A 27,245-nucleotide genomic window follows, 5' to 3' on the forward strand; every position below is an offset into this window, starting at 1 on the left:
CCTATTTTCTCCGATAGACTTTGTAATTAATGAGCTGGGGCTACAAGCTTCCAGATTGTATCAGCCAATCATTTCCCAACTTTGGTAGAACTCAAGATCATTAGTTTTGACCACCCAAAAACCTTGGCCAAGGTATACAATCCAATTTTAATAAGTTTTGGATAAGAAATACACAACGTGAGCTAATGGCGCTCACTTCGCTCCTTCTCGCGCTTCCTACTCCCTCTACGGTTGTCACATTGCGATTGTGTTTGTTGCATTGCAACCGTAGGTAAGAGCTCTATGCATTGACATAATCCATTCACAGTATTTCGTAGCTTTTGGCATCACCGACCCGCGGCCTAATTTTATCATAACTAGGAATTTATACTTTTAAATCAAAAACTAAGCATAGGCGGGATATCGGGGCATCATTGCTAAGCATTTAGATGCATTCTGGGTCGAAAACAACTAGGTCAAAAATCCACTGCTGTTAATAATCGCGATTTTGAAACTTGACCTAAAGTAGGGTTTGAGACCGTAAGCATGTGTACTTAGGTCTTATAAACTTGTCCTAGAAGTTTCGTTACGTTTGGATGTCATTTGATGTTGTAACAGATGTGATTTGCTTGCCGATGAGCGATTGGATTTTGGTTATTCCAGTGATTTGATTGTAGCCTGAGCTAGATGCAAGTTTTTAGTTGTTTTCCAAGAGATTGACAACCTCTTGTAGCCTCTATGCACTAGTCGAGTCAGCTTCGTCCCATGGTTTGACAAATTAATCGTGATTCTCTCTAATACTGTAATAAGATAGGATGGTGAGGTTAGACATGCATCCCACATTTGGTGCCGTTGTTGGGGATCGAAGAGACCTAGACTAGGGAAACCACGAGCGTCTTGTGTAGTTGTCCTTTAACTTCCTCTAGGTTCGCCTAGAGTTCAAAACTTTCTTTCAGAAACCGCATAGCTTAAGATTGCCGTCTTTTGTTGTGTAGAGGTAGCTTGGAAGTAATCATACTTGCTGAGTATCTTTAGGACTATAGGATTGTAGATTTAGATTAGGATTCAGAGACAAGTCTTAAGATCAAGGCTCTAGAAAGCATTTAAAAAAAAAAAAACACAAGAAAACGAGTGTTTGTGAACACTTTCCACAACCGCATCGCATGAGAATCTAGGAGTAGGGTAAGTAGGATCCGAGGTGGATTTCAGAACATTTATCTCTCTGAAAGAATCAAGTGTGAGTTGTGATTGGAAGTTGGAAAATTTCATGTCTACGGCTAGAAATAGCTCAAAAAGACTTGAATCCACTCAATCCGACTAGAGAGTAAGCCTAAGAGTTGTCTGAACCAGTTGGTAAGCTCAAAGACACTTCGAGGTAAAAATTTCAGGTATTGGTCAAAACTCAAAAATTATTTACTTTTTCTTGACATTTTGGGCCAAATAAAGTTTTGCCTTGATTCATACGCTTAAAATAGCTCATATAAAGACTGTCTTTGAGAAAATTGCAAAAAGTGCTCATTTCAAGCCTAAAGTTAATAGTCGTGATTATTAACTTTCTGCTCTAATTTGATCAAGGTTCATACCATTCACTCATTGCATGTGTACAAACAACTTTTGTAGAGGCCCAAGAGATTTGGCTCACTAAACTGGCAAAAAACTAGGTAAAAACTAAAGTTTGTACTGACTTTTTGAATCTTGAGTATAAATTGGAAAACATTTATCCAAACTTGTTGAAATTTGATGCATAGGCTTCTGTTGATGGGATAAACATGTGTACATGCTCAATTGACCAAAAATTTGTAAAAAATTATCAGAAGTAAATAATCATGACTATTTACATCCGCCAAATTTTAAACCAAGTCAGCATACCACTACTTTCACCATGCTGTAATAAGCCCACAAAACAAATTTGGTAAGATTTGGACAACTAGAGTGAAAATTATGACTAAAATTGCAAAGTTAGTTTGTGGACAGATAATTGATGACCATTTGACCAAAAAATTTCCAAACTTGTTGAAAATTGGCTAGTGACCTTAACATAAGGTGCTTAACAGATCTGTGTCAAAGTTGGGGCAAAAACTTACAAAAATATAACTGTAGTAAATAATCATGATTATTTACATTTGCTTCAAAACTTGATGACTTTGCAAATTTGAGTATACCACAAGGTCAAGCACATCAAGCAGACCTCACAAATCCATTTTGGTGAAATTTGGATCCCAAAAGTAAGACTTAAGCCAGATTCTCAATTTCAGAGTCTGCGCTGGACACCAAACAGTTGATAAACTTGATCAAATTTTGTCCAAACTTGTTGAAACTTGTCTTGGGGGGTTCACTATGTGTAAAACTACCATATCAGGTGCATTCAAGACATGTTTGTAAAACCCCTATCTGTAATGTTTTTTCAAATTTGAAAAACTAATGCCCTTCTGTTTATATATTTTTGTAACTTTCAAGAACTTTAAATACCCTTTTGTTAAACTCATGTAATAGGTTACATTTTTATTAGGTGACCTCCCCGGGAAACTTGTCCAGGGATTCTAACACGTTGTATACTTGCCAAACCAATCAAAAAAGTGCAAAAAACTAACAAAAGTAAATAATCATGATTATTTACTTTTGCTATCCAGTGACATCCATTTTGACTTTTGAACTTATATAGTGATAGACCAGCATAATATAAATCCATAGGGAAATTTTGGGTTCAACCGAATCAAAATTGATACATGTACACTCAGTTTAAAAGTTGCAGATTAGACCTTTGATTTTTTGCTAAAGTCGAATTTGCAAGTCAAATTCTGACTCTCATAGCTCGATTTGAAGTGATACATAGAGATCAATCACGAGAATAATAAAAACTCTATTGAACTTACAGAAGAATAGCTAACTTGATCAAATTTGTACAAGAATCAGGTTGTAGACAAGGAATGAGTGGCTTGACAGAAAGTTGCAATTGAATCAAGTGGAAATTGACGACAATTCAATCTAAAGGTGAGTACTCTATCTAGGGCTTCATAAGTCTATATGAACCTTAGATCTGGTCAAGTACTAGGAAATCAGGGCATACTCGGAGAAACCTCCAGTAGAGTATCTACCGAAGAAAGTGTTAATCAAGGCAATTCCTTGCACACCATTCCTGAAGAAGTCTCAGACACTTTTTCAAATTCAACATCCAAAATGTCTTCTTACTCGACTCACTCAAAAACCGAAATGATAGTGTGCTATAAGCATATACTATCTTTTTACAAGACTAACCGTCATGGAGCCCAGGTTTAGTTGGACCCTAACGAGGAGTATGCTATTCGCATTGATGAACATGGTATTGAGTTTGAAGAAGAGGTTAGGGCAAACAAACAAGGAAAAATGTACATGGATCAAAACGGAACTCATTATTTACAAGTTGAAAACCTTGACGTTATAGACGAATGGGGGTTAGAAGTAAACACCATAATCCCGGACATGTCAGCAAAAGAAGGACCACCAACTTTAGAATTTGAGGGATACGATCAATTAGACTTGAAGCCTTTGAAACGGCTTAGTACGAATAATCTTAGGATAGGAGTCTATTGTTGGGAAGATAGAAACATAAAAGATTTTTTGTGGACTTCTCATGCCAAACCAGGATAATTAACGGCCATGAAGATCATATATATCTTCAAGATCAAAGATAATGGATCAACAGACCTACCAACCTACCTGTTTAGGGATTGTTATAGCAACAACTTTGATATGATGACTTTCGAGGAGATAGAACAAACCAAATACCAAGGGTATTCCATACGGGAGTGGATGTTGGGGCAAGGACCAAAAACAATTCCAAGAGATGAACACCATGAGAGATCATCTGAGAGTAATGTGAAGAGACCAGAAATCACCTCATCACGTAGAAAATCAGGTGACACTAAGGCCAGCCCAAGACTACATGAGTCACTATTCCCAATAGGCTGGTTTGAAGGACTTGGAATAGGACCAACTCCCAGAAGACCTCGAATTCAACGAAACACCCGCGTTCAGACTAGCTGATTTTCAAAAATGGATCAAAAAATACAGTGGATCAGGGGATCCATACGACCACTTAGCAAGCTCTAAGAAAGTGCTAAGAGCAGAGCGTATGTTCAATTTCCATACTCATTTCGAGGGGTTTGGAATGACATTAGAAGGAAAATCATTGACATGGTTCCAAAACATTCCACCAAGGTCAATCATGGACTTGAAAACATTAGCTCAAGGATTTGTAGCTGCTTGTTCCAAAACGGGGATGAAACATAATACGGTAGCTCAAATCTATAACTTTAAACAGAAACATGGTGAGTCTGTTAGGGACTGTGCAACTCAAATGAAAAAATACATTGCCAGATGCCCAGAGATGGAGATACCTGCAGAAGAATGACTTGTATCTTTGTTTCTGGAGGGACTGCTAAACAAAGAACTTAATGCTATACTCTATAGTAAAAATCATACAACCCTAGAAGTGTGTGTGTCTCATGCTATTGACCTAGGAGACAATTGTGATATTTTCAACGAAGAAGATGTCCCTAAGGATAACCAAAGCGAGAAGACAGCATCCACAAAACCAGCACAAGCGGCTGTTGCGGCACCACTCTTAGCCATAGAAGATATGCTAAAAAGGATGAATGACATGATGAACAACATGCAAAAAGCACCTATGAGAGGACCAGGACAAGGGGTACCTCCACAAGGACAACCAACTAGGCCATAAAAATGGTGTGCAATTGAGGGTAAAAGGACCAACCATGAGACCCACGAGTGCTACTTCACACCAAAGTATGATAGGAATGTTCGGTACGTGCCCATGATGCCACAAGGACAACCCATGTACAGATATCAACCTAATATGGCCCAAGCTCAAAGACCACCAATGGATATGGAAAGACCTCAACGTGTGTTGGGACAACAACCTCTGTATCTAGGACATAATGTAGTGCCTATAAAGTACATGCACTCTGAAGGAGTTATAGATGAACAAGCATTAGTGCCTGTTACAACCTATGCAGAGCATAGTCCATCTACAGTAATGGTAGAAGGAGATTGGCATAATCCACATCCACCACCAATGGAAGAAACCATGACTTATGCTCCAGTAGAGCTAGCACCAATGTATTATGTAGCTAATCAACGTGTCAGACCTCCCATGAGAAGACCCATGATGAAGCCTATAACAGGAAACTGTCATAACTGTGGTGCTGATGACCATTGGAAAAAAAAATGTCCAGAGCCTGACAAAAACCTCAAACCAATTGAAGCCTGTTGCATACAATGCTGCAAAAATGGAGGAAACTTTCCAGAAGATTGTCTTAAAAATCCTTTGAACAAGGGAAAAACCGTAGTAAACGTAGTCCAAGTGATGCCTAGTAGCTCATCAGAGAGTGAACTGATTGTTCCAATCTAGGTAATCACTAGAGCCCAGGAAAAGAAAAAGAAACACAACTCCTATGATGATTCGGAGAACTTAAAAGTTTATTCTCAAAGAATCAAAGGGAGCAGAAGCAAAAGATATGAGATGAAAAACAAAAACAATGGGTTGAAATCGAAGAGAAAGTAAAGAAGCTAGCCCAGTTCAAGCTCAAAGAAACTGGCAGTGAATTCAAGGAAACAACAGTGAAATCTGGAGGATCCGTTCTAGTTAATAAATTTTTGAGCCTATTGATGCCACCTTGGAAGCCTACCAATCAGGACTTAAAGCAGGACAAAACATGGAAAACAAGTGGAAAAAATATCCATCTCCAAACATGGAAGCAGCTAAGCGGTAGAAGAAACGAAAGCAAAATCCGATGTGGTGGCGGAACCCCACCTTGAAACAAATGAATGAGAGCTTATAGTGCCGGACAACAAAGATGCCTTAGACGGAATTCCATTCGTAGAGGAAGACTAGCCACACCAATTATGGGAAAAAGATGATGGGATCCTAACTCTAAAGTCAGCTCCTATAGAGGAAGTCTCGATGGATAACCTACCTTCTGATATGAAACATGGATTTACAATCCTTGTACAGGGATTGCGGATCGAAAGCTTCAAGAATGTTGAAACCATTGATATTAAAATCATTACCTTCTTAGTTGGGAGATAACAAAGATGAATCCATCATGTGCAAGACTACTCAAGTAAAAAGAGCTGAACAGACCCTATAAGTAGACAACATTCATTCAATCATGTCTACACTCATCCAATGCACTCTTACCTTGGGAGAACTATTAAAACTTAGCCCATACTTGTAAAATAATTTACAGAAAACCCTAGAGAAGGTGGGGATAACGGGATTAATCTCGAATAATTTGGGAAAATTGAAAAATGAAATGGAAAATAAAGAGATTCGATCAATTCCTATGAGCAAAGTCAGAGAATATTATGAAGGAGAAGGAGGACACACCATCCTCCTAGTGAAATATAATGACATTGAAACCATGGCAATACTGGATAGTGGAGCTGGCATAGCCATAGCCACTAAAGCAGTATGGGAATCCTGGGAACAGCCAACCATTAGACAAACTCGAATGAAATTGCAGTTGGCTGAAGGACACATTGAGAGACCATTAGAGCTTCTGGAAAAAGTGATAGTCAATTCCTGTGGAATATAATATCAACAGACTTTTGCCATAGTAGACTTTGGGAAAAAACTCAACATGAAATCATATTGGGAAGATCTTTCATGCGATAGATACAAGCTATCCAAGATTAGGGAAACAACTATCTATACTTGAAGCAAGTGGGATCTATAACAAGAGTAAATCTAAAAGATCACACTTATAGAGATGTCTTAAAAACACCCATCCAAGAGTTTGATTTAGTCTCTTCGGCTGAAACCAAACTCCCATCCTGGTTAAACAAAGACACTCCTATTTGGATGTGTAGAGCTTCAAAAAATGGAAGCTTAAGACGAGAAGAATGTATCCTAGAAAGGGACTGCACAGACAAAGCCTACGTACTTGAACCCTTTCCAGAACATTTATTTGAGCCATTTGAGTGGACTCAAATTTTAGCGACAATGGATGTATGTGTGAATACGTCTATACCTACTCAATTTTGCAATGAGAATGGCTACGACATAATTCCCATCCAAATGATTTCAATCCTCAACATTGAAAACAAAGATGAGGAACCCAATGACTTAATGAAAGCTCAACAAGTCTTTTCAAACCTCTACTACAATGCAACTGATGAGTTAGATGAACACTCAACTACCTCAAAAGAGTCGGGGTCAAACAAATAGCAGACGAGAGCTAAGTTACTCTTAAAAGGAGGGGACAAATTTTTTTTTTGACTTTCCAAACCAGAAATCAAGAACACAAAAGTGGTATAGACGAAAGAGAGAGACCAAAATTGTGAAAACACGACCTATGCCATCAGTCTCCAGGAAAACACAATTCCTAATGTAGATATATGCTAATGATTGTGTCAATGATAAAATAACAGGTAGATATCCTTCAAACAAAAACTCAAAAATGTCTCAGACATCGAGAAAAACAAGGAAGGGTCCTCAAGAAAAATCATAGGATAAGAAACCAATCATGACCAGAGTCGAGCGGAAAAAGAAATATCAAGAGTTGAAAAAATCTCTAAAGGAGATATACACAACCGAAATGGAAACCACAGAAGAAGATGGTAAGGATGTAATGTATGTTCCATTCCATTATAAAAAGTATACTCTCCAAGATCGGAAAATCATAGTTGAACAACCTGTTAGTGAACTACAAAAACAGGGAGAATCTTACGAAGGGCCTGAAAACACTAAAAGGATAGACTTGGTTGAACTAGGAGAAGAGCCTAAACTGGCTTACATTGCGAATGACCTAACAGAAGAAAAATAAAATCTTCTGCTGAGCTTGCTAAAATAATACCGAGATATCTTCGCTTGGTCTTACAAGGATCTCAAGGGTGTTGATCTAGAAATCTGTCAACATACTATATCCATGAGATATGACGTGAAACCAATGAGGCGGTCCAAGGGGCGGGCAACAAGAAGAGCAGCCTCTAGACACCCTTCGAGGCTCCCATGTTGCTCAATTGGGCTGGGGCAAGAACAATCAAAGACGACAACCACCCACAGGTAGAAACCAAACAAGAAAGGGGCACACGATATCTCCTTGTACTCAAACACACAAAGGGAGGGGAATGAAAGATAGACACACACACCGAACACAAACATTCACCACACCAAAGTGAGGTAAAGAGCACAAATCAACTTGAGCAACTCAGTCTTAGCCTTAAATACTAGATGCACACAAACTTGGTGAGAAACAGAGAAACAACACAAAACTTGACCTTGTTACCAATGCACAAATTGTCTTAGGTTCACGGGAGCCCTCTCACCGAGCACCCTCTTACAATTGACTTTTTTGGAAAACAATTCAACAAGCCCTCAAACCACCAAGCATGAAATGGCACAATAGACTTCAAGGACAATATACCTTTAACCACCTGATGAGCCAACTTATCAAGTCAATTTAGAGAGAAGAGTCGTAGTTGCATCATACAATTGCACCCAAAACTATAAATCTTATTTATGCACAAGAGTAGGCTACAAGTGTGATGAAGAGTACGGAATCACTCCACTCCTTTAGATGGCATAACTAACTTCAAGCTTCTCCATGCACCTATGTGTAGTGAGGGAATAGAGTGCTCACAATGCGCACACACTACACAACTAGGATTAAAGAGTGGTGTGTTATGTGTGGAGAATGGTGTGGTGTAGTGTGATCATGTGATGATTTACAAGGGAGAGAAGGGCTCCATTTAGGTTTTAGAAGCCCCGATTAGGATTAGACCTAATCAAGTTTATTTAAAGAAATAAAAGATTATGCATATTTTTATTTTTTTTAATGATGGTGGGTCTCTCTTGTCCTTTGGGTCACATGGATGTGGGCTCAAGGGAAGAGAATTATTGAGGATGAAAGGAGAGAGGATTGGGTGAATAATTTGGGAGTGCCTACTCTAAGAGATAGTGGAGGGTGCATTTTTACAATAAGGTTAGTGGTTAGTGGTTAGTAATAGTCACTACAAAATCATTCACCAAATGGTGAGATATATGATGAGAAAATTTAGAGAAGGGATAAGCTTGTAAAGAGAGGTTGAAGCTTTGGAGAAGTTGACATTCACCTCTTTACAGCACCGGTAGAAGAAGCGGTCAGCATGGCGACGTTGCACGTGTCGATGAAGCTATGTTATCTTCAAACCTTGGATAAGTCATGATAAAAGCCTTCATTTGCAGAGATTAACCTTGGATTTTTGCTGATTTTTGGAGTTCTTTAGAAAGCTGAGAGGGTATGGTAATATGGACATATATGTAGAGAGAAAGGGGAGCACATAGGGGTGTAGAAATGGAGGATGAAGGCTATGGAGGTGTGAGAGAAGTGGCAATGGTGAAGAGGGTGAAATAGGACATGGGAGTTTCAGGTTTGGGAGTGGGAAGGAGAGGGAGATGTGTGTAAGAGTGAGTAGGTGTGTGGAAGGGTGAGAGAAATAGGAAGACCTTTTTGGCGTATGAGGTGGCAGTTTTGAAGTCGGCCATAAATTTCATGTAAAATCGCCCTTGAATTCAAAATTTTTGAAAAAATTATGAAAACTACTTAAGCTAACGAGCTACATTTTGTATTTTGAAAGTATCCTCAAATTCGAATCATAAGAAGGTGCCAAAATTCGAGCAAAAAGTTGTCCTTACAGCACCTAATAAAGCTTGAAGTGGGCTACTATTTGATTCTTTTTCCTTTGTAGTCTTCCAAGTGAGCCCCCCATGTATCAACCATGATCTAATATTGCCAAGGAGCTATCACACATGTATGGTATATGATAGTCTTCCAAGTGAGCCCCCCATGCATCAACCATGATCTAATATTGCCAAGGAGCTAGCATACATGTATGGTATATGATAGTCTTCCAAGTGAGCCTCCCATGCATCAACCATGATCTAATATTGCCAAGGAGCTAGCACACATGTATGGTATATGATAAGTATCAAATATAATATATACTTGTGGGATAAAAAGATAGGCTAGCTAGTCATAAAAAATGGACACATGGGATGCATGGTGGAAAAATATATATAAAATAAAGGGAGAAAAATCATGAGGGAAGGAACCCTCAATTATTCTCTACTTTGAGTGATTTATGGAATTTATTTGAAGATGAAATCTATTTACTTGTGAATATTTAACTAGGAGGAATAGAAAAATATGACGGAGCTGATAAGGTTATTGGTGAATTTTTACGATGAAGTCACATAAAGGTTTTTCAAGGCTTGTGTTAGTAGAGCTTAAGTGATAGAATGATAGTAAAATATGGATAAAGAATGACACATGATGGAAGCTAGCATACTTAGGCCTGATAACGCACACCTAGGAATATATATTTATATAAATATAATTTTTTTGAAAAAAACCCTTTATATTTAGGTCCTTTATTTGATAGAATATATTTACATGTAAAGAGAGGCGACCTCTAAACACCTCTCAAGGCTCCCGTGCTGCTCAATTGGGACTCGGGCAACCACAAGCAAGAAACAACAACAACAAACACACATCCAAACAAATGAAGGGGCACCACCTAGTTATGGTATGCGAACTAGGATGTACGAGAGATTTTGGCACAACCAAGAGGATGCACAACAAAACACACACAAGCAACCACACACCAAGACTCACATAAAATAGGCCACAGAAAGCTAGAGCAAAGGGAAAAGAGACAGGAATCGATCTTGCGTAATACCTTATTTGTGACTTGCAAATGGAGATGGTTCATTATGTTGCTATCGTAGAGCTTGTACAAAACTCACTCAATGCTTAGTGAATGCTAACCATGGCCAACACATACACTATCTTAGGGTGTGAGAGACCTCTCACCACAATACCCTCTTACAATGGACACAAAATTGGCAATGAAAACACACTAAAAACACTTTCTAAAACAAGATAAACGATAAAACTCAAAGTACACAAGTCACCTTGAATTCACTAAACCGTATCGCACAAGTGGAAGGACAAAGATTTGAACGTCGAATCACGCCTTTGATGGACCAAACCTCAATTTATTGATGATGGAGGAACATATACAATAGTGGTTTTGAGAGTTTGAACATCACGCTCTCTCACTTGCAATGTGTAGCTTGAAAGCTTCTCTCACACCAAGAGTGAAGCTCACAAAGCGGTTGCTACACCTAAGTCTCTCCTTACGCATAGAGTGTTGGGGTGCTATGTGAGATATTGGAGGTTGTTTTACAAGAAGGACAGGGGCCTATTTATAGGTTGGAGACCCCTTATTAAGATTATTGCAAATCCTAATTTACAAGCTAACAAATTAGGATTATGATTTTTTTGAATATTAAAACATTGCGGGCCTTCTTTGTCTGCTTGAGTAATGGATGTGGGCTCAAAAAAGAGCATTATTGATTGTAGATAAGGTGAAAGTAAGTAAGGAGAGAGAGAGAGAGAGAGAGAGAGAGAGAGAGAGAGAGAGAGAGAGAGAGAGAGAGAGAGAGAAAGAGAGAGAGAGAGAGAGAGAGAGAGAGTTACTATACACATGTCTTGAGGTGAGGTGTCTTTTATTGTTAGGTCAATGGCTATTTTGTGTTAGTATATTAGTGGTTAGTGGTTAGTATGTTAGTATGTTAGTGGTTAGTGTTAGTAATCACTAAAAAGTGAATGATATATTTACAAAGGGTGGAATGAGGTGGATGGTTGAAGTAAAGATGGTTGAATGAAGTGAGGAAATCCTTGTGATGGTGAAGCTTGAAGAAATTTTTGACTTACTTGTGTAGGTTCTCATAATGACTATCGATCTTCTTCTTTGTCTTCTCTTCTTTACGCCACCGCCGCGAAGGTTGATTATCGTGATGAAAATGGTAATTTGGTTGATGAGATCTCTTGATTTGTAGAGGTTAATCATGGTTTGCATGCTGAATTTTATGTATATAGAGAAGGGGTAAGATGGAATTGTACTTTGGAAGTAATAGAGAGAGGCATAGAGATGGTGTATGTACACGTAGAGCTCATATGAGAGCTATGGGAGTAAGAGGGGAGGTTAATGGTGAAGAAGGTGAGAGAAACCATTGAAGGTGCATGTTTGAGTGATGTATTGAGAGGAATGAGTGTGTGTGTGTGTGTAGAAGTGTGGAAAGAGGTGAGAGAAGACTATCGGCTACTTGTGAGAAAAGTGGGCAGACTGGGATCCACTCAAAAAATCCTAGCTCACCGGTGGGTGCTCCAAAAATCACCAAAAGTTTTGAGGTGATTATTCAATTCTTGGTCCACATTTTCTCTATTGACCACCGCTTCAAATTCGGAGTGAAAATGGATATAAATAATCCCACCAAAAGACTTGTTTTTCTTCACAAAAAGTCTTCAGTGGCCCCCCTTTGGTTGAATTTGCATATGGCTCCAAAGGTGAGCCCCTCCTTGCATGAAAGCATGACCTAATTTATTCTTAGGGGTATTAACATATACATGGTTGTGGATTATGCATAAATATAACACATGGATATGATGGGAAAAACTAGGCTAGTATATAAACTATTCATGGAATCTAGAATAGTGTCAGCTATATATAAATATAAAATGGAAAAAAGATATATATGAAAATATAAGGAATCAAATGAGGGGACCCTCATTTGTTTTTATTGAAGTGTATTTATTTACAAGAGATAAGAAAAAATACCTCTAGGAAATAGAAATCTAGTGAAAGGCAATGACTGATGGTGGAAGGTATTTTTGAGGTTTTTTCTTGGAGTGGATTCTCCCCCAAAAATAGGAGAAGCTTCCGTAAAATAATTTTTTATAGAATATAGAAATAAAAAATATTATGGTAATGGTGAATAAATATACATAGCATATATATGAAAATAACACACACCTAAGTAGATATATTTAAATAAACACCAAAATAATTATGAAAATTCCCTATATTTAGGCCCTATATACAATGAAATATTTACACACAAAGAGGCCATAATATACCTTTTTTAACACTAGGTTGGTAGCCTAACATGACATAAAAGTGTCCTTTCAGGGTTTTGAAAAAAACCTCCAAAACCATAGTAGATCCACTCATTTTGTAAAATCCTTTCATGAGGTTATAGTTCAAGGCCTACTACACATGGAAAAAATAAGAGACTTGTAAAATTTGTCATCTGTTGGTCACACCAAGCCTCCAAAGTTGATGGACCAGTAGATTTTCATCAAAACAGTCATTTCTTACGTTTTTTTGTATAAAAATAAGATTAGGGATTTTTGTAGGACTTGAGATAAATTCCCTTGTTAACTTCAATGGGTTGGTGATCAGAACATATGATTGCTTCTCACTCACTATTTTTTGTTTTGTCAAAAGAAATAGGTACAAAAAAGTTGAATTTTTACCATTCTGCAAACCTATCATCAAAGTTTCTATACCCACGCTGAATACAAATAATATAGGCATGTTTTCTTAGTTCCCTATTTTCCTGTAGGTTCATAAGGAGCCATGGAGCATGTCAAAAGAATAATACATCTCTTACCAAGGGGAATCTTGGGGACAAAGATGAAGTGCTAAATACAGCAAACATGAAAAAACTGGGTTCAACATTATGAGTCGTAGAATCCCATAGAAACTATTGAATATCTAGCCAAATTTGATCCTTATGACTAGATATGGTTACTACCTACAAAATGCATATTGTTCTCACAAGAAACTAGCAATATTGAAAAAGCTATACTTGATATACTAGAATGTTTTGTTTTTTTCTATAATAGAAAAAACCAACCATCTTGTGTACTATGAAAAATAGGGTATTAGGTGTCCAAAAACTCAATGAATATTAGCTTTATGTTACAATATTGGACATAGAAAATCAAAACTACATTTGGATATCATGAAAGCCACCAAAAAAATCATAGAAGAGCTAAAATTGGCTAAAAAACAGGATTTGACAATTTTTGTAATTTGGTCATAACTTACAACTTTAATATTTATTTCTCCCTAGAAGCATCAAGACATGTTAAGGACTACTAAAGATAGTTCTCTAGCATTATAGACCTCACAAACATGAATTCTAGAGTGGTATAGTTGCAGAAAAGTTGAAAAAAGCCAAAAACAGGACCCGTTTTTTCACACAGTTTAGGTTGTGAAATGTTGTGCAAGGACAAGGTTAAAGATGGAATTGATATTCCAAAAAAATGTCAAGTTTTTTTCAGCTCATGAGACAACTTTCTAGATAGATAGCACCTCAAAATCCATTTTGAAACTGTTGACATAAGTCAAGGAAAATGGTCACTTAACAGGACATAAAAGTGTCCGAGGACATAAAAGAGTCGCATTACCAACTTAGTGTTAAAATGTTTTTGGCTCAACTAGCCCAGTGACTAGCTAATTGAGGGCTTTTACGAAAATATGGGGAAAGTCCCCTAACTCACTCACGCCTATGTACTATGAAATGGTAGGGATAGCGAAAATGTTTGAGTGATTTGATAGGGTGAGATAGCTTACTATGGAAATTATTGAAAGCTGAAAAATAGCTATCATTAGCCCCCACTCCCCCCCCCCCCCTTGGATAATGGTACATTCGTGTACCATTTATCCGATCATACAACATGTAGATTGTCTGCTCTCATCTTTGAAGAACCTTTGTCGTATGATTAAAAAACCTTGTGTGATATGAAAGGTTCTCAGAGCCAATAGCAGAATGTAATGAAGTGACTGAGTAAACCTCCTCCATTGAGAAAGTTTCCATAAGCACCCCCCAGGATCAAAGATCTTTCCAAAAGAGAGATGTATGGTATCGAATCACTTACTGGTTTCGGTTGAAGAAATTTGTAGATTTTATTGTTCTCCATCATTGCATCTATCACTATAAATGTGATATAAAAGATTGGTTGCTCTTCCTCCTATGTAAAGTTGATGTATCTACGATCTTCAAGGACTTGTATGAGCAAATTCATGAATTGTAGCTCATAAAATTCATTCAACTTGGGTAGGCTCATCAAGTCAAAAATTCTATGACCTTCATGATTTAGGAAAGCTTGATCCATGCTTCCAACTGCTATTGGAAGATATTGCAAATAGTTTACCACATAAGTAGATAATAGACGAAGGTTTCTTTTGCTTCCAACACATTGGAAGAGAATAGATTTTGGTATTGATTGATGGAATATCCACATGTAGCAGTCAAAAAGTTTTTCATCTATGATGAAGACCAGAAGCATCACAATGTGCGACCTCATACACCAAAGAACCAAATGAAGAAGGTTTGGAAACATCCGTTCATCACCAAGTATTTATGTCCTCTTCCACTTAAGAAGGTATGGTGCCCCCGATGAAAGGTATATGTGAAGAGAGGAGAAGTTGACTTTGAAGAGGTGAAACCCAATGTGAAGATGATTGGGGCTTCAAAAGCTTGGATTTTCTTGCTACGAGATTGTCCCGTGAATGAAGATCCACCCCCTAAAACACCATTGGAGAGAATGATACCCTTCTGACAGTTTCTTTTTATGATTTTATTATTTACTACTCTCCCATGTTCTTCATGCCCTTTTAAGCCCCCCCTTTGGCAAGGTTGTAACTCCTCACATTGTAACACCTCAAAGGTTGAAGGATTACTGTTTGATTTTGTGAAAACTTTGGCTTCTTGCATGATAGGTTCCTCCATGCTTAACATACATGGGTCATACCAATGCTTTTCAACATCCTCAAACACTTCTTGAAGATTATCCTCACATGGATTCAACTCACACTCTTCTACTTTGTTTTGGAGTTGGCATTCCATGTACACAATCATCTCTTTATGATCAATGTGGTCTATGATCTCCCCACCTATGATTTCATCTTCTTCTTCACTCTCCTTTTAGACAAGATACACTCTCAGAACATTCCATAAGATCAAGATCACCTTCAAGGTCTTCATTCTCCATAGAGTCATGTTCCACAAAAGCTTGTCTGCATTGATCCTCCGCCAAAAGGTTGGATGTATCCATTATTGAATCATCAATGCCATTTGAGATATCTTGTGTCGATTTTTGCATGCTTGTGATAAAGGTAGAAGAAAGAGATTCCACATTTGAATCTTGGCCACACACTTTAGCACTTGAATAATCAGTTGGCATGTAAGTAACTTCTTCAACATTTGTCGGAGTAGAAGGAGACAAGTATGGCAAAGGAGATGAATCCTTGATAGAAACACTTTCATGATTGTTGGTTCTTCCAGCATGATGGAAACCATTTTTGATGTAGAAGTACTTGTGAAACTTCCTTCGGGCAATAGTGAGTGCTTCTTCAAAGGTAGAGGGTCCACTACAAGTAACCTTAGTCTTTAGGAAACGAGACAAACCCAAAATAAATTTCTCCATTTTTACATAATCTGGAAATGTAGAACTAAACCCACATCCTCCCCATTGACGAGAAAAAATATCCTCATAAGCATAGTAGTGTTCACCATGTTGTTGAAGTCTCCGTAGTGAAGCCCATGCTTTCTCCGTTGTTGGAAATTTAGAGAATCTGGTCTTCAAAGCTTTGGAAATTTGGGTATACCCATCTTCAATCTAATAAGACATACTCCAAAACCATTGCTCAACGTTGCCTCTAAGGCATAGCAATAGAAAATCCCCTTTTTCAATGTCATCGCTTTTACCAAGGATACGACAAACCATTCTAAAATGAGCAAGAAAATCATCAACATCTTCTTCTAGATTTCCGAAGAAGATTGGGATATCATCAAAGGTATAGAGTGTCATAGTCTCTCAAAGCTAGAACCAAACAAAGATTAGTTCCAAACAATCGTTTTCTCTCATGACATCAACTAACTACACAAATTTTTGAAAGGTCTTTCCACATGACATCTAGACTCTTATGTGAAATGTTTTTTTCCTTTCTTATGTTATGCTAATCCAAACCATATTCTACATCAATTTTCATTGCCTTGAAATTAAACTCGGTCATACAAGTTTCATGATTCATATAATCTACTTGATTATGCTAAAATTCAAGCATTCATGCAATACCACAACAATAAGCACAAAGTCATTCCTCCGTGGGGGCACCAAATTGAGGCGGTACGGGGTGGGCAACAAGAGAGGCGCCCTCTAAACACCTCTCAAGGCTCCCGTGCTGCTCAATTGGGGCTGGGGCAACCACAAGCAAGAAACAACAACAACAAACCCACAGCCACACAAATGAAGGGGCACCACCTAGTTATGGCATGCGAACTAGGACGCAAGAGAGATTTTGGCACAACCAAGAGGATGTGCCACAAAACAAACACAAGCAACCTCACACCAAGACTCACACAAAATGGGCCAGAGAGAGCTAGAGCAAATGGAAGAAAGAGAGGAATGGATCTTGCATAATACCTTATTTGTGACTTGCAAATGGAGATGGTTCGTTATGTTGCTATCGTAGAGATAGAGCAAAGGGAAGAGAGAGAGGAATGGATCTTGTGTAATACCTTATTTGTGACTTGCAAATGGAGATGGTTCATTATGTTGCTATCGTAGAGCTTGTACAAAACTCACTCAATGTTTAGTGAATGCTAAACATTGCCAACACACACATACTGTCTTAGGCTATGGGAGACCTCTCACCACAATACCCTCTTACAATGGACACAAAATTGGCAATGAAAACACACTAAACACTTTCTAAAACAAGGTAAACAATAAAACTCAAAGTACACTAGTCACCTTGAATTCACTAAACCGTATTGCACAAGTGGAAGGACGAAGATTTGAACGTCGAATCAAGCCTTTGATGCACTAGACCTCAATTTATTGATGATGGAGGAACATATAAAATAGTGGTTTTGAGATTTTGAACATTACTCTCTCTCACTTGCAATGTGTAGCCTGAAAGCTTCTCTCACACCAAGAATGATGTTCACAAAGTGGTTGCTACACCTAAGTCTCTCCTCACGCATAGAGTGTTGAGGTGCTATTGAGATATTGGAGGTTGTTTTACAAGAAGGACAGAGGCCTATTTGTAGGTTGGAGACCCCTCATTAAGATTATTGGAAATCCTAATTTACAAGCTAACAAATTAGGATTATGATTTTTTTGAATATCAAAACATTGTGGGCCTTCTTTGTCTGCTTGAGTAATGGATGTGGGCTCAAAAAAGAGCATTATTGATTGTAGATAAGGTGAAAGTAAGTAAGGAGAGAGAGAGAGAGAGAGAGAGAGAGAGAGAGAGAGAGAGAGAGAGAGTTACTTTACACATGTCTTGAGGTGAGGTGTCTTTTATGGTTAGGTCAATGGCTATTTTGTGTTAGTATATTAGTGGTTAGTGTTAGTAATCACTAAAAAGCGAATGATATATTTACAATGGGTGGAATGAGGTGGATGGTTGAAGGAAGATGGTTGAATGACATGAGGATATCCTTGTGATGGTGAAGCTTGAAGAAATTTTTGACGTACTTGTGTAGGTTCTCAAAATGGCTATATCGATCTTCTTCTTTGTCTTCTCTTCTTTACGCCACCGCCGCCAAGTTTGATTATCGTGATGAAAATGGAAATTTGGTTGATGATATCTCTTGATTTGAAGAGGTTAAGCATGGTTCACATGGTGAATTTTATGTATATAGAGAAGGGGTAAGATGGAATTGTACTTTGGAAGTAATAGAGAGAGGCATAGAGATGGTGTATGTACATGTAGAGCTCATATGAGAGCTATGGAAGTAAGAGGGGAGGTTAATGGTGAAGAAGGTGAGAGAAACCATTGAACGTGCAGGTTTGAGTGAGGGATTGAGAGGAATGAGTGTGTGTGTGTGTAGAGAAGTGTAGAAAGAGGTGAGAGAAGACTGTGGGCTACTTGTGAGAAAAGAGGGCAGACTGGGATCCACTCAAAAAATCCTAGCTCACCGGTGGTTCCTCCAAAAATCACCAAAAGTTTTGAGATGATTATTTAGTTCTTGGTCCACATTTTCTCTTTTGACCACCGCTTCAAATTCGGAGTGAAAATGGATATAAAAAATCCCACCAAAATACCAGTTTTTCTTCACAAAAAAGTCTTCAGTGGCCCCCCTTTTGTTGAATTTGCATATGGCTCCAAGGGTGAGCCCTCCCTTGCATGAGATCATGATCTAATTGATTCTTAGGGGTATTAAAATATGCATGGTTGTGGATTATGCATAAATATAATACATGGATATGATGGGAAAAAACAAGCTAGTATATAAACTATTCATGGAATCTAGAATAGTACCAGCTATATATAAATATAAAATGGAAAAAAGAGATATATGAAAATATAAGGAATCAAATGACGGGAGCCTCATTTGTTTTTATTGAAGTGTATTTATTTACAAGAGATAAGAAAAAATACCTCTAGGAAATAAGAATTTAGTGAAAGGCAATGACTGATGGTGGAAGGTATTTTTGAGGTTTTTCCTTGGAGTGGATTCTCGCCCAAAAATAGGAGAAGCTTGCATAAAATGATTTTTTATAGAATAAAGAGATAAAAAATATTATGGTAATGGTGAATAAATGTACATAGCATATATATGAAAATAATGCACACATAGGTAGAAATATTTAAATAAATACCAAAATAATTATGAAAATTCCCTATATTTAGGCCCTATATACAATGAAATATTTACACACAAAGAGGACGTAATATATCTTTTTTAATTTATTTTTATTTTTTTGGCTCAACTAGCCTAGTGACTAGCTAATTGAGGTTTTTTAAGAAAATATGGGGAAAGTCCCCTAACTCACACATATCTATGTACAGTGAAATGATAGGGATAGCCAAAATGTTTGAGTGATTTGATAGGGTGAGATAGCTTACTATGGCAGTTATGGAAAGCCAAAAAACGGCTATCACCAAGTAGACAGAGACCATACACATATAATGAAACATTTGCCAGGAGGATCAAAGAAGAGATTGAAAAACTAAAGGAAGCGAAATTCATTTACGAAATTGAACACAAAGATTTGGTTGTCTCCAATTGTGGTAGTACCCAAGAAGAATAGAAAATTACGAGTGTGTGTTAGTCTCAAAAAGATAAATGCAGCTACCATCATAGACAAATTTCCTCTTCCAATAACTGAGCATGTTTTAGAACGAGTTGCAGGAAAAGAAGCTTATAGCTTCTTAGACGGCTTTTCGGGATACAATGAACTTTTGGTTGAACCAAAAGATCAGCATAAAACTGCTTTTTCAACAAAATGGGGTATATTTGCCTATCAGGTTATGCCGTTTGGGTTAACTAATGCTCCAGCCACGTTTCAAAGGTTGATGATCCATGCTTTCAAAGAATATCTTAGGAAATTATTAGAAGTATATATGGATGATCTATGCGTACATTCATCAATCCGGGCTGATCATTTAGAACACCTCAAAAAGGTATTCGAAAAATGTAGCCTTTATAGGATTTGCTTAAATCCTGAAAAGTGCACATTCATTGGTAGAGAAGGAAAAGTTCTTGGACATATAGTGTCTAAAAATGGCATAGCTATTGATATTGAGAAGATTCATGTCATTGCAGATTTTCCTAGACCAACAACGGTTAAGGGAGTACAAGCCTTATAGGGCATTGTGGATATTACCGACGGTTCATCTACATGTATGCTATAATTGCAAAACCTATGTATAGCTTGATTACGCACTTTGAATGGACCGAGGCATGTGAAGAATCCTTCATGAAGCTTAAGCAAGCTGTCACCTTAGCTTCAACATTGAAAGAACCGGATTGGGATAAGGTATTCCACGTACATGTAGATGCTTCTAATTTTTCTATCGATTGTATACTAGCTCAACCAGGAGATGGGAAAATTGACTTTCCTATATCTTATGCTAGCCGACAATTGAACATGGCATAAAATAATTACACCACCACCGAAAGAGAAGGATTAGGAATGATCTATGCCATTAAAAAGTATAGACATTACCTATTAGCCAACAAGTTTATGTTCTTTGTGGACCACCAATCTTTGTTGTATTTGGTCAACAAGCCATGTAGAACAGGGAGAATAGTGAGATGGTTCATCATTCTCCTCGAGTTTTATTTCACTATGGTTGTAAAAAAAGGCACTACACATCAACGAGCAGATCATTTGTCAAGGATTGTTTCAGGAGAATCACCTAAACGGGTAGACGATGATTTACCAGATGCCTCTTTGTTCTCCGTAGAAATGATACCTAGATGGTCGAAAAAGATTTTTTCATTAATGACAATAGCTCAAGTGGATTCACAAATACCACTTCCTATTACAATCGGATTAATGGAGCAATCGAATATGTATCAATTACTAGCTGAAAGGCTATACAAAAGAAATTGGATGGAGTATTGCTTTTACGCATTAATCCTAAAGAAAAAAAATAGTACCTAAGTCAAGCACTTGTTACCATAGTAGGATTTCACTTTGCGGAAGACCAAACTATGCAACGAATCTTGAGACTTGGAGTATTTTGGCCGAGATCATTTGTAAAGTATTGCCCTCAATGTCAAAAACAAACATCCATTCCTCATGTAACATTGTTTCAAATGTCACCTGTTACTCCTAAGTGGTTACTTACTTATCGAGCCGAACATTTCCTGAGGATATTAGTAAACGCCCTTACTAGAGAGCAATTGAAACTGAAGCAAGAGACTATGCTCTTGTTGGGAACCAATTGAATTGGAGAGGTAAAGATCAACATTTGTGTGTTTGTGAAAATAAAATCGAGTATATTCCGATTATAGAACAAGCACATGTTGGATTAGCTGGAGCACTTTTCTAGTGAGACCACCGCAAGAGCAATATTGATGGCAGGCATATGGTGGCCAACACTTTTGCAGATGCTAAAGAGTATGTTCAAAGGTGTGATGCTTGTCAACGAGCAAAAATTCCAACACGAGTAAATAGCATGTCCTTAAGAGCAATGATGGGGGCTAGAGCTTTCACAAAATGGGGTATAGACTTTGTTGGCACCTTCTTATAGAACCCAAGCTCAATATATCATTGTAGCTACGGACTATTTGACCAAGTGGGCCAAGGCTAAAGCCCTGCATTGTCTATAATAGCGAATGCATGCAACAATTTGTTGAGGAGTACGAGGAGAAACTTGCAAACCAACAAGTTGACAGACATAAAAAAAGGAGATCCAGACATCAAACAAATGTAAATAACATCGAAGACGTACCTTCTTTCATGGATGGGTCGTACACCCGTATGCAACGGACGGATAGAGATCATGAGACAATCTCAAGGGAACAGAGAGAGTTTATGATCGGATGTGAAAGAAAGGTAACTTTTGGGTTCTGAAAACTTTAAACTAAACAAGAAATATTCCTTTTTTTCTTATATCATTTATATATTGATCTAGGCTCGAATGTATACAAACATCTGGGCTTATGGTCAACATCTTTGAATAAAAGCTATTGACGACTTACGTCTAACTCAAGATTCTTCCATTGCTGCCTCTTTCAAGCAATTATCACGTGCAAGTTCAAGAGACACAAATCTTGTTGATAGTGAACTAGGTTATGTGGGAACCATAGCCGGCATTTATGAAATATAGTATCGGATCTTCAAATAGGTCAATGAAATCCCTCTTCATACAACAATGACATGTAGATTTCTTGAGGTTATACACAATTCTAAAGTTTTGATTCGTGTATTTTGAAAGGTGATTTTGAAGGTGGATTGGTTTTGTGCCGAGTATAAAGGCAATAGTGGCACAATGAGAAGAGAACCGTCCAAATTTTGGTCCGTCGACTCCTCAAAGTTAATGCGTGCAACAAGAGAGGCTTACATTCTACCAACTCATGTTAGGCAAGTGTTATTTTACAAGAACCCAGATTCTCATCCATGGTGGCAAGTTGTGCATGTCCAACCTAGAGGTCATCAGTTGTTTGATAGCGTTGACCCTCAGGAAGCAATCAGGATGAATTGGTAGCACCTTCGAATCTAGACACATCCATGTTAGAGACGTGTAGAATTTTCCTTGCCGATCATGATGACATTGTAGATGATGAGAACGACAACCATCCGTACTCTGACACTACAGACATCGAAGAGGAAGAAATAGTGGATGTCGAGCACATGGAGGAAATGAACGTGAACACAGATTTAACGGCAGAGGAGTTTGAAGTAAACAAAGATAATGAAGATGAGATTTTATTGACGGGGTTAATCTCAGAGATGACCAATGAGGACTATTAGTCGTGCATATCAACTCACAAATCAACCTATATTGGGTAAGATTTAATCTCACAGTAATTCTTTTTGTTAAGTCATGATTTTTATTATTTTGAAATCTTACCAATAAGGGTGGGTAGTGGGGAGTCTCGTGGTGATAGCCTCACATGGCTAGTGTCAAGTTTTGATTCCTTCAGACTCGTTTTTCTTTTTGTAGCTATGTACAAGGTAATCAAAACACGCCGCTGTCCAAGATACGAGGACGCTGCCACCGACAATGAAGCCCATCTGAAAAGCCTAGCATTTTTGCATGACAGATCAGCCCTGGCATTTTTTCACTGCAGGTCAGCCCTGACAGCAGCAGAAGATAGATCAGCCCTAGCGTTAGCAGATTCCACAGCAAGATAGCAGATCAGCCCTAGTGTTTTTGCATCAGCATAACCATCTAACATTTTGCAGATCTACCACGACGAAACCCAGATCTAGACCAACGTTTTTAGTTTTCAGCAATCAGACTCCGCCGTAGAATCACCGAACCTCGCAGACCTCACCTTCCCACAGCAGTTCCTCACCGCATGGTCAGATCCACGAGCGTTTGCAGTTTCAACCCAAAAAACGCAGATTTTAGCATCTCCGTTTTCAGCGCGTTGTCGTTGCATCATCGTCATCGACATATCGTCGACATCAGCCATAGCTTTTTTTAGATTACAGACCGTCTCGTTGTCGTCCTCATCATCGTCGACGTTGTCAGCAAGTCCATAGCATATGATTTAGTCTCCATGATCTGTTGATCATCAAAGATATTGGGGAGAGAAATTATGAGAAATCATAATACTTAATGCCTAATTTGCACCAAAAGGACTATTAACCAAGCACGGTAGTGGATCACTGTGTAGTCCATTGTGAGGCATAAGGCAATGGACAAGATACAAAACAAACAATGAATTCACCACCCTCTGTCACGTGACACATCCAACCCTATGTGTCCGTGGATAAGCTACAACATGATCAGGGTTCACTCACTCCAATCAGTCCAGATCAAAAGTGATCTGGCACTTTTGTGAGTCTATTCGTAGATCGTGCATTCCCAGTGATCACTTAGTGTAGATGCATATCGATTGATAGCAAAAGCTCAGCAACCTAGCATTTTTGGAGACCCATCACCTAGCGTTTTGGACAGTTTTCAGCATGGCATTTTTCAGCAATGAAAGACCAGCAGATTGAGCCCCTAAAGAGTAGCACATTCAGCCCCAAGAAACCTCAATTTTCAGCCCTAAACCTGCAGATTTTCAGCGTCAACGACCTACAGATCAGTCCCAGAATTAGTGTTTTTGGACATAGTCCCAGATTTCAGCCCATAGCGTTTTTGGATAGCAGATACGAGATTGCAAATTTCAGTTCTTAGGACGATATCCTCATCCCCGTCGTCATCGCCGACATAGCCTAGACTTGCATCAGTATCAGTTCCATGCATTCTGCTTGATCTACTTTGTGCAATCATAAGTAGACCGCTCTCGTCGGACCTTCAGAGGAGGGTTTTACAATGTCTCTGGTGTCATATCTCTTTTCTCTCTCTATCTCTCAGTCTCATTCACTTGCACGCACAGTGTCCATTCACCTTGTTTGTGATCATTTCAATCTCTCACTGAGAAAGGATGTCTACTACAGCCTCATGTGTCCTTTCCTCATCACATACGCACCACTAGTCACGACTGAATCGCCATGCTAGTGGAAATCACCACATTTAGCATCAACCTCTTCACAGCAATGTAGTTCTCGCTCATGCAAAACACAATTGCAGTTGCAGAAAGGATACCTCCATAGTTGGCAGAATCGCACAGGTGCATGGCACTCACCATACTAATAAAGAGATGGATTCTCTCGCTTGTGCCCCCGTTCCAGGAATCTGTTGGCATCACGCATCTCTATCACATAACTATTTCAACAAAGAGCATTTTCAGCAAGCTTATAACGGGACTAAACTCTGCCATTTTGGGTCTCACCGTGTATATAGGGCCTAAATAAAAGATTTTTTCATAATTGTTTTGGTATTTATTTAAATATTTCTACCTAGGTGTGTGTTATTTATGCTCTGTACATTGCCTCACCATTACCACAATTTTTCTTACCATTTTTCATACTCTTTATTCCATATAGAAATAATTTCATGTAAGATTCTCTTATATTTGGTGTAACTCCACCCCAACAAAATCCAAAAAAACTAGTTTTATTTATGTGTATATTTTTTCACTATTGTGATTTTTCCCTTCCTACATCTATTTTGTTTTTTTTCTAAAAAATTAGAGCACCAAAAATATTTATCTTTTTATGGTAGCCTCATAATGAGAGAGATTTCTTTTGACCCCTTTATATTTTTTCCACTTATATTATTTATATTTGATATGTACATAATTTTTTAGACCCCTCAATATTTGATTTTCTTAGTTGTACTATTCACTTATATCATGATCTCAACAATATCTTCAATTATAGACCTACCAAATAAGGTCAAGGGTAGGTGGCATGCATACATGCACTATGGAGGGCTCACTCTTGGAGGTATTCAAAAGAATCATCCAAAGAAGGACCCCACAAGGACTTTGTGCAGTGGAAAAAAACAGTCGGTTTTGCTGAATTTTTAAAGTTCACTTGCTCTCCGAATTTGAAAAGGTGATACAAACAAAAGTTGTAGCTCGTGGGCTGAACTTTTGCCTCATATTTTTTTGAGCTACGAGCTGTGAGCTATGATTTTATTAGTGGACCCCGGTTTTCCCATGCTATGCAGCCACTCTCTCTCTTTCACTTTATCATTTTCCTCTTTCACACACACTTCTCCACTCATCATCCCCACCTCTCTCACCACTCCTCTCTGCACCCTACTCACCTTCTACTCAACCTTGAAGAATAAGAGAAACCATGGTGAACTCATACCTCCCACACACAATTCCATTCCAAAATTGACCACCTAGTCTCATTTTTCCTCCTCCAAATTACCCATATCTATCAAAAAAACCACAAAATTCAGCCTCTTCTCTTGAAAGACAGCATCATGGTGGTTGATTACTCAGCTTCAATTACCTTGTCTCTCAAGGAAGGTCAAGAGTGGAGAAAGAATGTACCGTCAAAGCTAGTGGACCGTCAACAAGCGTCAAAATTGGCCCTACTCAAGACACTTGGAGCATCAACCTTGTAAGAAATCCACCTTTTCTTACCTCTTAAGAGTTTTTCTTCCTTATTTGTATCCTACATGGATACTCCCATTGTAAATATTCAATTCCATTTGTAAATTAATACTAACTCTACTAACACTAACCCACTATGAAAAGTCCTATCACCTCCATTTCTCTCCTCTCTCTTTCCCCACCAACTTGTTGATAATTCCAAGCAAAAGAAATTAGATAAGTGCTGAAAATCTAACCCAACCATGGTTAGAGGAGTAACCCTAGCCCTCAAAATTGCTATAAAAGGAGGGTGTAGCTAGCACAAAAGGAGGAAGCCATAAGCAAGAGCACTATGCTATAGCTTGAGAAGCCAAGCTCAACCTCTCTAGAAGGAGCTCTTGAGTGGAAGCTCATTGTCTTATGCATGTACATGTGTTGTATTATGGGTGATTAGCAAGGGGACTCTATGCCATTGTAAGAGAGAGAGTGATCATTCAATTGAGAGTAGGAAATCTATCATTTCTCCTACTAGTGTAAGCCCAACATTTGTCGAATCAAGGAGGGTGGATTTGGACTAAGCTTGGATACTTTGTCTCCCTTCCAACGTGAAGTAATGGACAACAATGATGCGTAAGTGTCTTGGTGTTTTTTGTTAAGTTCTTGATAGCTTGTCTCTGGTGTTGTCATCAATCTAGCCATAAATCCCACATACTGTAAGAGGGCGACAGGGTGGAGAGGACTCCCATGGCCTTAAGACAGTGATTGGGGTGGCTTTTCTTGTGATGTGTTGTGGTGAAATTTACGCAAGCTATGTTGAACAAATACTAATCTCACTTTGATTTGTCATGACAGATTTGTAAGAAGGTATTAATGCAACAAGCACCCCCTCCCCCTTTCTCTCTCTTTCTTAAATATATAGTTGTGTTTGCTTGATCATTGCCGATACGTTTCAAAGCAGCCCGAGCACTATCTCTCTCTCTCTCTCTCTCTCTCTACGCGTCCTAGTTCGCATCCA

The sequence above is a fragment of the Adiantum capillus-veneris genome, chromosome 11 (assembly GCF_014529385.1).
Source record: "Adiantum capillus-veneris isolate H3 chromosome 11, ASM1452938v2, whole genome shotgun sequence".
NCBI lineage: Eukaryota > Viridiplantae > Streptophyta > Polypodiopsida > Polypodiales > Pteridaceae > Adiantum > Adiantum capillus-veneris.